The following is a 12,132-nucleotide window of genomic DNA, read 5'->3' on the forward strand; positions in this document are numbered from 1 at the left end:
TTTGACAAAGAATTGGAAAGATTGGCTACGAATTTTTAAAAAATAAATGTTCTCGGCCTTTTGGCTAAGATCATGCATAACTGACCTGACAGGGGAGTAACCATGACCAGAAAGTGGTTCTCCCTGGATCAGGAAGGTGGTTCTCCTATGCTTTTTGGAAATAGGAGGTGGGTGGGGTGGCTTGACCCATCCACCTCCATGGCACAAACCTGGTATTGCAGTACTTCCAGGAACGGTGCTTTGGCTCTCGGCCTTTTGGCTAAGAGCATTGGCGCAGAGTGATCCTTAATTGGGCCCAAGGTGACCTCTGGCGTTTGTAATCTGACAAGATGATCTGACAAAGAATTGGAAAGATTGGCAACGAATAAATAAAAAAAATAAAAAAAATAAAAATTTGTGAAGAATGGCCACTTGAATCTTATACCAAAGAACTGCTGGCTCCCTTAAAATCTTCACCAAATCTAACGCAGCAGTTCAAGAAGATGGCCCACCATCACCTTCACAAGGGCAACTGGGGACGGGCAAGAAGATGGCCTTGCTAGTGACGGCCACACCCTGAGAATGAATTTTAAAAATTAGACTCCCAGCATGAATGGTGCCTTCAGGAGAGTAGGAAATAAAATGGGGAGAAAGTTGAGAGGAAAACCATTGTTGGAAGGCTATTACAGTGACTTTCAAATCATGCCGTTACCCATGTCAAGCTCTTTTCTTTCAGGACTTTATTCCCATTGGTGATAAAATTAATTATTTTCATGTTTGGTTGCTGAGGTATAGTTGCATGGGCATTTGTGTCCCCCCCTCCCCCCCTGGTATCTTGTTCTAATGTCCATCATTATTGTGTGAAACTTGACAGTAAGCATCATCAGACAGCTGCTCTCAGTCCTATTCTCACCCGAAGCCCACATAGATCATTGTCATCAAGGGCTGCCAAATCGTGACTAGGAGCAGGAACCCTAGACAATTTCCCCCTCAGGCACGGCAGCCAATTATGACCCTACTGCCTCCCCACCTCCTAAACAGATTGACCCCTTGACTCTGTGCAGTTCTATGAGCAGCAGTTGCCTGTTAATACCTCAACAAAATTGACCATTATTCATGTACCAGCCATGACAGCCAGCATTGTCCGGGTATCCAATGGCAGAGGACATCACAGCCAAGCCTGAACCTATCCTCACCCACTACTGTCCATACATAGAAACATAGAGACATAGAAAATAGGTGCAGGAGTAGGCCATTCGGCCCTTCAAGCCTGCACCGCCATTCAATGAGTTCATGGCTGAACATGCAACTTCAGTACCCCATTCCTGCTTTCTCGCCATACCCCTTGATCCACCTAGTAGTAAGGACTACATCTAACCAGTGCAATTCCAATAGGAGTTATTAGGTAACAACCAAGAGTAGAAACCTTGGCCAATATTCCCCTGCCTGTACTCAATTATAGCTCCCTGACCACTTTCCTGAGAGACAACCACGAATAGAAAATCATGGGAGGCAATGGGGCAATTGTGAGATTTAGAGCTGGGGAGAGTAAAACAATCCATGCAAGAAAAAATGTGTGCGGGCAACGCGTCCTCTCATTTCCCCAGTGGCCCAATGACTGTGCCTACACCATGGTTCACTGGCTGAGATATACTTGCTCAGCAAGACTGAGGGTGGAACCTGGTCAGTATGGCTCCAGAGGTAAGTGGGATGAAATGTGGGCGTGTTCTGCAATGAGGTCAAGTGATCTGTGCTACCAGGTTACCCCTTAGTTAATGATGTTGATAATTATTCCCATTATCTCTAAGCCGTTGGGGGAGCTCTAGAAGAACTGGTTGGTTAAGTTACCAGCACATGAGACACTGTCAGTACCTTCATGAGAGAAAAAGAAAAGAGGCAGCTAAAGAAAGAAATTCATTCTATTCTAGGCGTTGTTTAATAATTTGCAGCAATTTTTCTTGCAAAGAAACTGTTAAGTTAGTATCGAAATAATATCTTCCCACCCAAATAAGATGTACAGCTCTGTCTCTCTTTCAACAACTCTATGGGATCAAACCAATTGCAATATAATAAATAAATATTTTAAGGAGTGTTGACTTGATTGACAGAAGACTTAAACTTGTTTGATCACAGGTAAATGTGGAAAAATGCAGCTCTTCTTTTTTGGAGATTCAGTGGTTGTTGTCGGAGTGTGAATTAAATTCTGCCCGAGGTTGCTCAATAAAGGTTAATCACTTGATATTTTCTGGCAGGGAAGGGCCTGTGTGGGGCTGTGATCTGCTTTTTTCTCGGTGGCAATGTTGAGCATTCTAGCAAGCTGTGGGGATGGCTGCCATTCCTCACCTAAGTAGCAGAATTTGCTCATAAGGCAAAGTATACAGAAGTGGGAATGCTAGCGGCCAGGCAGTGACTGAAACACTTAACCCTTTCAGCAGTCCACCTCCTTGAAACTGGGGCTACAGTGCAATATATCCAACAATGTTAATACCTAGAGAAACTGAGTATATTATTTATTTTTGGGAAGGGCAGCAGGGGAATGAATGATTTGTGGTCATTAAGGGATGGATGTCATTGCTGGAGAATGGTACTTTTTACATGTTTACCATCCAGCATTAGCATCAATCATTTGCCTGACTAGTATAGCAGTTAGATATGGAGTAAAGTTTTTTCTTCTTCAGAGTTCCCCCTTCCCCCCCCCCCCATTCTTTCTTCAGGTTTCTGATGATTGGCCCATTGGCACATTGAAGCTCACCCCTCAAGTATCCTCACTCGCCCACTGCAACATCCAACTGTATTTTGAGCCAATGTATAAATAAACTAGCACAGTATACAACAGCTTAATAATATACAAGGGAACTTCCATTATCTGTGCTCCTCTTCCTAATTATCTACTAGATATCTGCCAGTTTCCATCTGGGGGTCCTCTTCATAGAAGTGGATAATGCGCACCATTTGTAAATTGGTTAACTAACCAATACAAATACTTGATAGAGTGCAAATCATTACCGACAAAAGAGGTTGTAATCAAAAGGCACATGACAGACTCAGTACCAGCAACTAAGATATTCTCTTTCTCTATTTCTCCCTTTATAGGATAATCTGTAATGCTCTCTGTAATGTTGCTGCTTGAATTTTTGCACAAGTAATGCTGGCTAGGTGGTCTGATTTTGCACAAGCCCACATATCCGATTGGCTTTCCTCAGTCTGTGGGGTGAAATTGCCCTTAGGTGGGGATGCAAAACATTATAAGACATGCCCAGTATTCAGTGGCATTGCAGTCATTGGAACTGAGTATTGGGCAGGGCATGTAATGGGTAGCCAATGTGACACTGCCTGCTTTGCTCAAGGTCTGTCTGCCCCCACCCATCCCAAGGTCTGTCAGTCCCTACCCACCCCAAGGTCTGTCTGTCCCCACCCACCCCAAGGTCTGTCTGTCCCCACTCACCCCAAGGTCTGTCTGTCCCCACTCACCCCAAGTTCTACCAGTCCCCACTCACCCCAAGATCTGTCTGTCCCCTCCCACCCCAAGTTCTACCAGTCCCCACTCAGCTCAAGGTCTGTCTGTCCCCACCCACCCCAAGGTCTTCCTGTCCCTACCCATCCCAAGGTCTGTCTGTGCGCCTACATTTTTCCACAGCCTCTAATTGGACATATCTGATGCAACATATTCTGCCTGCTGCTGCCCAAGTTCAACTGTCGGCCTCTCCGAGTTAAGAGTGAGGATATTCTAGTCTAACTATTCTGTTTCAGGAATATTTGTATTTTAACAAATAGTCTTTTCCTCCTCAAACTTAAAATACTCAAGTGTTGAGCAAACTGAGTTTCTGTTTGTTAGACTCTACTGGATGCATGCTAAGATGTAACTAAACTTATCTGTTTCAATTGAAACTCCCTGTCAACATTTCTTTTCTGAGGTTTGTTTGGTTTTGAGATCTTTGTCATGTTTTGGGATTGTTTTAACCAGTTCCTAGTCACTGTGCCCCATGATGTATTGCAATGCCGAACAGTGTGCATTTGAAATGGCCAATGGGCATTTTTCAAAACGTACAATCTAAACCCCAAAACATTGGTAACAGTCCAAAATTCCTTGCAACAAAAATGGAATTTGACATATTCAGTCACTGTAACTCAGTTTCTCTGCTCATAAATTGAAACCCTCATCACTCAAACCTGTGCATGTCATTAGTTTTCTGTACCTGGGTGCTTGAGAAGCAGCAGCATTTGATGTTATTTGAATCACACCACTCAATCACTGCATGACTATTGACATCAATTCAGGAGAAGTTTGTGCTCCTGGCTGTTCCACCATGGAAGGGTGAGGAGCCATGCAGCACCCATAGGGAAGAGAAAGTAAAACATTGTAAACACAGATTGCATCTGCTGAGCAACCACTGTTGTGAGTTGTGACCTCACATCCAAACTTCCAGTGGCCTTGGGGCCCCAAATTAGGGAAAAGAATGAAAGTCCCAGCATGAGTCAGAATCTGCAGGAGATAATGGAAGAAAATTGGAGGGAATTTTTTTCTAATGCCTATATGACTGGTTGGTGATGTTTTGAATGGACCAAGTAGTAAGAAGGGTAAAATATCACCCAAGTATTAAGTGCACAAGGCACGTGTTTTTGTTGTAAGTGTAACAATATCTCTCTCTGCCACCTGAATGGCAATCGAACACACAGCTGGAGTCCTATTTTGCTAACAGCAGGTCTTCAGTTATGCACACGAGGAATGGAGATGCTTAAAAAATAAAATGTAATTACCTCCCCATACAATTCAGATAGTTAAAGCAATGAGTAGCTGAGGCACACAACCAAGAAAGTTCCGAGCTCGATCACTGGTCTATGTTGAGTTAACTGACCTAAAATGGGCAACAATAGGGATTCTGCATGAGGTGTACAATCTATATGGCTACCTGCGCACTAGGCATTAACTCCTAGAATCATGTAATACTCCAACGACCCTTGTGCAAAGTGATTTCCCCACGCCTCTTCTTAGATGCCTTAGCAACCTAATCCATGTGTACACCATGCTTGCCTCCATGAAAAAAATAAACACAAAAATCCAGAAGTAAGTCTAGGGACAAGACCTACACTGCCAACTAATAGAGGAGGAATAGCAGGAGGAATGGAGTCACCTGCAACAACATGCTCAGAAGTCAAAATCCATTGAATGTACCATGCCAACAGTAGCTTCAGAAATTTCACTGCATTGTACTGGATGACTGCTCCATCAGCTATACCCAGATAAATACCTTCCTGTACATATTGTTGTCATGCCCCCGCATTCAACCATTCGAAGGTCAGAAGGAACACAACATACCTCACCATTCTTACAGACCGAGCTATATGCCTTCTGGGCTTATTTACTGGACAGCAAGTTCTCCCTGCAGCATGAAGGCAAGCACAGCTTTGTTGCTAGCTCCAGGATGGGTAACGGGTGCATTAGTGTAGTGGGTGCATTACTCCCTACAATAAACAAATATCTGAAGTTTCTATGGGACTTATTCCAAATAATGAGAGCTGTTCAGTCTCTGTCTGGAAGTAGGAAAATACCAGACAGTATGGCCCAACACCTAAATCACCTCAGAGTAAGAGAAAACAAATCTGCATAGGAGATTAAATGTATTCATTAGCAGCCACGTATAAACGGTGGATCTAGCCAACAAGGTCACCAGGAGGCAGATCCCCTTCTCTACACCCCTACTCACGACCAACTTAACACCAAGAACAAACAAGTTGTTACAATCTTTAACCTGCATTGTACTCAGCATCTGGATATCCATGCTAGGAAACCTGATACATCAATGTACAACAATAACAACAACTTGTATTTATATAACTCCTTTAACGTAGTAAAACGTCCCAAGGTGCTTCACAGGAATGTAAACAGTCAACAATTGACACTGAGCCAAAGAAGGAGACATTGGGACAGGTGACCAAATGCTTGGTCAAAGAGGTAGGTTTTAAGCAGCATCTTACAGAAGGAGAGAGTGGTGGAGAAATGAAGAGATAAAAACAGAAAATGCTGGAAAGCTCAGCGGGTTAGGCAGCATCTCTGGAGAAACAGTTAACATTTCAGGTCGATGACCCTTCCATCAACCTGAAACGTTAACTTTGTTTCTCTCTCCATATATGCAGCCTGGCCTGCTGAGTATTTCCAGCATTTGCTATTTTTATTTCAGATTCCAGCATCCGAAATATTTTGTTTTTGTGTTGGAGAAATGAAAAGGTTTGTGGAGGGAATTCCAGAGCTTAGGATCAGATGGCTGAAGGCAAGGCCACCTATGGTGGGGCGAAGGAAGTGGGGGATGCAGCAGAGTTGGAGTAATGCAGTGTTCTCAGAGGGTTGTAAGGCTGAATGTGGTTACAGAGATAGGGAGGGGCGAGGCTATGGAGGTATTTGAACACCGGCATAAGAATTTTAAAATTGAGGCATTGGTGAACCTGGAACCAATGTAGATCAGCGAGCGAGACACTGCGAATTAGTATGTGACCAGCAAAGTTTTGGATGAGTTCAATTTAATGCACTCATAAGCAACATGCTATCAAAAAGTACAATGGCTTTGTTAAGGATCTCATTATAAACTCCTGAATGTAAAATCTTTAGGAAGGGGCTAGTCATGATGCTTCAGCCATCGTGAGTATGTGGCAGGCTTGATGAACCAGTTTGTCTTTTCCTCTCCGTCATTTTTTAATGTTTCATAACCATTTAAACGGCAAACTCACTTTTTATGGTAATCACAAAGGTAAACACTTTGAAACTGGTGTTACCAGATCTGCCAATCTGAGTTCATTATTATCAAAATGCAAGTTTGTGTGACATTTACCAGTTCAATGCAAGACTGCCATTCTGAGCCATGCCACTTCCGGTTTGTGAGGAACAGCCAGTCATATTCAGCATAGAATACTTAGGAATGTGTTGCACAGAAAAGTGACATTTTTTAATGAATACATATTCATTTCAACTCAAATACTTCTATAGAAATAGATAGGTGATATATCTTTTTTTTTAAACTATGTTTAGTTTTTAATAATTTCATCTTTAATAATTTTTCTAAGATTTTGCCTAATTTGCTTTAACTTTGTCTCCATTTGATTTGGTCTCCAGGCAATATTTCAACACATCCGAGTATACATACAGGTTACCTGATCGGCTGAGACCAGTTAGATTAGAGCAAAGGGACCTTTACTCTCCATCTGCTTAGGTGTACAGAAAGTCCTCGGTTCAATCCCTATTCTCTGCTGAGTTACCTGACTCTAGTTGGTGCAGCAGTTGGAGTGAAACAGTTGCCTTCTGCAACCCTGGACTAGCGAAGGGTAAACTTGACAAGATTCCTGCTCCTGCTCGCTATTCAGTGACCCCTCTGGTAGACATTGTAAACATTGAATCAGGACAAGGACTCGTGGGGAGAAAATTGCATCGCTCGCCTTGACTAGCACAGAATTCGCTCAAAAATAGGTTCCATGTACTCGTTTTCATTTTTTGTCCTGGAGCATTTAGCGATGCCCAACAGGTACACATACAATGCTCAGTTGTATTGCAACACACTCTTCTCTTTACTAGCGGGGAGGATAGACTTCAGAAGATCTAAAGAAAACTTTCGTGCAGGTTGAAAGTAAAAGGCGGTATAGATGGGATCAGTGGCTTGTTTGTTTGCTTGTGAATTGAAATGTTATTCGAAAGTACTGCAGCTGAGTTAATATTTACTCAGAACCAGCAATGCTGTATAGTGCCAGCGACCAAGAGTTTACAACAATTCGCTTCTCGCAGTCTTCTGCAGAGTAGGAACTGCAATTCAAAGTGTATCTTTCCTTGATCTAGAGTACTTCGCATGATTTAATGTGTGTGAAGATAACAAGCTAATAAAGTTGTCAAATTATGATCTCAAAAGACCATTGCTTTCATGAAAAGTGCTTGGCGAAGCTTTTTTTTAACATTTGCTTCAAACACATTACATACAATGACACAAATCACATGTCACTGCACACAGCGCCGTTACGCACTGGCTTTTCAGCAGAGTTTACTGGGTAATGTTGCCCTCCCTAGCCCATGTGCAGAGGTGAGTTGTAGCCAGAGGCCGCTCTGGCTGAAATCGGTGACCACGGTGCAGAACAGTTTAGACTATAGCAGTTTACACTATAAAAAAGTGTCCTACAATACGTTGCTGCTGTCTATTTCCTGTTCAACACCAGGTCACGGCTGTGATTTCAGTTGCTAAAATGAAGAGAATCCAGCTTTTAAAATATCAACAGGAGACACAGCAGCAACTAGGGGGGAGGTCATCTTAGACTGGGTGTTGTGTAATGAGAGAGGATTAATTAGCAATCTCGTTGTGCGAGGCCCCTTGGGGAAGAGTGACCATAATATGGTGGAATTCTGCATTAGGATGGAGAATGAAACAGTTCATTCAGAGACCATGGTCCAGAACTTAAAGAAGGGTAACTTTGAAGGTATGAGGCGTGAATTGGCTAGGATAGATTGGCGAATGATACTGAAGGGGTTGACTGTGGATGGGCAATGGCAGACATTTAGAGACTGCATGGATGAACTACAACAATTGTACATTCCTGTCTGGTGTAAAAATAAAAAAGGGAAGGTGGCTCAACCGTGGCTATCAAGGGAAATCAGGGATAGCATTAAAGCCAAGGAAGTGGCATACAAATTGGCCAGAAATAGCAGCGAACCCGGGGACTGGGAGAAATTTAGAACTCAGCAGAGGAGGACAAAGGGTTTGATTAGGGCAGGGAAAATGGAGTGCGAGAAGAAGCTTGCAGGGAACATTAAGACGGATTGCAAAAGTTTCTATAGATATGTAAAGAGAAAAAGGTTAATAAAGACAAACGTAGGTCCCCTGCAGTCAGAATCAGGGGAAGTCATAACGGGGAACAAAGAAATGGCGGACCAATTGAACAAGTACTTTGGTTCGGTATTCACTGAGGAGGACACTAACAATCTTCCGGATATAAAAGGGGTCAGAGGGGCTAGTAAGGAGGAGGAACTGAGGGAAATCTTTATTAGTTGGGAAATTGTGTTGGGGAAATTGATGGGATTGAAGGCCGATAAATCCTCCAGGCCTGATGGACTGCATCCCAGAGTACTTAAGGAGGTGGCCTTGGAAATAGTGGATGCATTGACAGTCATTTTCCAACATTCCATTGACTCTGGATCAGTTCCTATGGAGTGGAGGGTAGCCAATGTAACCCCACTTTTTAAAAAAGGAGGGAGAGAGAAAACAGGGAATTATAGACCGGTCAGCCTGACATCGGTAGTGGGTAAAATGATGGAATCAATTGTTAAGGATGTCATAGCAGTGCATTTGGAAAGAGGTAATATGATAGGTCCAAGTCAGCTTGAATTTGTGAAAGGGAAATCATGCTTGACAAATCTTCTGGAATTTTTTGAGGATGTTTCCAGTAGAGTGGACAAGGGAGAACCAGTTGATGTGGTATATTTGGACTTTCAGAAGGCTTTCGACAAGGTCCCACACAAGAGATTAATGTGCAAAGTTAAAGCACATGGGATTGGGGTAGTGTGCTGACATGGATTGAGAACTGGTTGTCAGACAGGAAGCAAAGAGTAGGAGTAAATGGGGACTTTTCAGAATGGCAGGCAGTGACTAGTGGGGTACCGCAAGGTTCTGTGCTGGGGCCCTAGCTGTTTACACTGTACATTAATGATTTAGACGAGGGGATTAAATGTAGTATCTCCAAATTTGCGGATGATACTAAGTTGGGTGGCAGTGTGAGCTGCGAGGAGGATGCTATGAGGCTGCAGAGCGACTTGGATAGGTTAGGTGAGTGGGCAAATGCATGGCAGATGAAGTATAATGTGGATAAATGTGAGGTTATCCACTTTGGTGGTAAAAACAGAGAGACAGACTATTATCTGAATGGTGACAGATTAGGAAAAGGGGAGGTGCAAAGAGACCTGGGTGTCATGGTACATCAGTCATTGAAGGTTGGCATGCAGGTACAGCAGGCGGTTAAGAAAGCAAATGGCATGTTGGCCTTCATAGCGAGGGGATTTGAGTACAGGGGCAGGGAGGTGTTGCTACAATTGTACAGGGCCTTGGTGAGGCCACACCTGGAGTATTGTGTACAGTTTTGGTCTCCTAACCTGAGGAAGGACATTCTTGCTATTGAGGGAGTGCAGCGAAGATTCACCAGACTGATTCCCGGGATGGCGGGACTGACCTATCAAGAAAGACTGGATCAACTGGGCTTGTATTCACTGGAGTTCAGAAGAATGAGAGGGGACCTCATAGAAACGTTTAAAATTCTGATGGGGTTAGACAGGTTAGATGCAGGAAGAATGTTCCCAATGTTGGGGAAGTCCAGAACCAGGGGACACAGTCTAAGGATAAGGGGGAAGCCATTTAGGACCGAGATGAGGAGGAATTTCTTCACCCAGAGAGTGGTGAACCTGTGGAATTCTCTACCACAGAAAGTTGTTGAGGCCAATTCACTAAATATATTCAAAAAGGAGTTAGATGAAGTCCTTACTACTGGGGGAATCAAGGGGTATGGTGAGAAAGCAGGAATGGGGTACTGAAGTTGCATGTTCAGCCATGAACTCATTGAATGGCGGTGCAGGCTAGAAGGGCCGAATGGCCTACTCCTGCACCTATTTTCTATGTTTCTATGTTTCTAACTCATAAGACCCATGATAATGTTACTCTCTGGTGACACTGTGTATCCCGAGGTCATATTAAAGAGCACCTTTAAAGAGGAATCTTGATCAGATTCAAACTGACCGAGCAGAGAAGACAGTGGTGCTGTGTTATGTTGAGCGATATTTGGTGTTGCGGTGAAAAGAAATATTCTCGATATCATTCCAAACCCGCAGTTCTATCAGATCACAGATGAACCAATTGACAAGGACTCGAAACTAATTACTTAAAGCATCTTCATTCGCAATTGGTTCATTTTGTATAGAAATACATTCCAACGTGCGCTACAATATAAAACGACTTTCGGAGCACTTGTTATGTTTATGTAAGTAAGAAGACACTGTCAAGTCCTGAATATGTCAGAATATGCCACATTTTTGAGTCTCCACGCAATTGGGATAGAGCTGGTGCTAGGAATAATTTGGGATGCGGCATTGGTTCAGAGGAGATGATTCCTGCATCCCAAGGGATTACCACTTCGTTTGATATGATGAGAACATTTACACTGCATGAAAAGGAATGCGAGTGACCGCAGCAAGTGTCAGTCACGGAGCAGAGGGCCCACTGGCTCCTTGGTGCGCTGTTCTATAGACCTGGGTTTATATTGTGATCACTATAGAATCGTGCAATGTTACTGCAGAAACAGCTCATTCGATCCATTAAGTCTGTTTTTCTCTGCGTCAGTCTAATCCCACTGCCCTGTTAGCTTCCCATAGCCGTTAATATGCCTCTCTTTCAAACAACTAACTTCTTTTTTAAATTCTCAGCAGTTAATGGCCGGGAATTCCAAATCATAATCATCCGTGTAAAGAAATGTGTTCTAACTTCCCTTTTAATACATTTGGCGATTATCTTAAATTTGTGTACTCTTATTACCATCTCACCAACCAGTGGAAACAATTGATCAATATTCATCCTTGAAAATCTCTATCAGGTCCCCCTTAACTTTCGCAGCTCTATGTTTTAAAGCCTTACATTATCAAGTCTTTCTTCATAAACGTTCCCGATAACATCCCAGTCACCCAAAGCCTTTTCAATTTATTATATCCATCTTATAATGAGGTGCCCAAAACTACAACCGTGGCTTAATTAACGTCTTGTCCAAGTTCAATATGACCTCCTTGTTTTTTTTAAATTCTATGCTTCAAGCTACAAAACCAAGGAATCTAGTTACCTTTTTATGGCCTTATCTACGTGCCTGGCATTTAATGACACAATGGTCCTTCTGCTTCTCTACTCCATTTAAAACCTTACCATAAGGTGTCCTTCCTTTCCTGCACTTTTAAAATGTCGTACTTCAGTCTTTCTGTCATATACTTTCAGGTTCACTCGGGAGCTCAGTACAAAAGCACGAAAGAGATAACTTGACGATCATATTTGAAAATCACTATTAAAGTGAGTAAGTTGGTCCCCGCCACAAAGTCTGTTCCCCAGCCACTGACTCCATCCCTCTCCCAAACTTCTGTCTGAGGCTGAACCTGATTTC

At 42.9% G+C, this 12,132-nt stretch overlaps 1 pseudogene; it reads left to right on the top strand.

The window, feature by feature from the left end:
- Nucleotides 1-44: 44 nt before the first annotated feature.
- LOC139274289 (U2 spliceosomal RNA) lies at nucleotides 45-246 on the top strand (annotated as a pseudogene).
- Nucleotides 247-12,132: the final 11,886 nt, after the last annotated feature.

The sequence above is a fragment of the Pristiophorus japonicus genome, chromosome 9, assembly GCF_044704955.1.
Source record: "Pristiophorus japonicus isolate sPriJap1 chromosome 9, sPriJap1.hap1, whole genome shotgun sequence".
In the NCBI taxonomy this organism is placed as follows: domain Eukaryota; kingdom Metazoa; phylum Chordata; class Chondrichthyes; family Pristiophoridae; genus Pristiophorus; species Pristiophorus japonicus.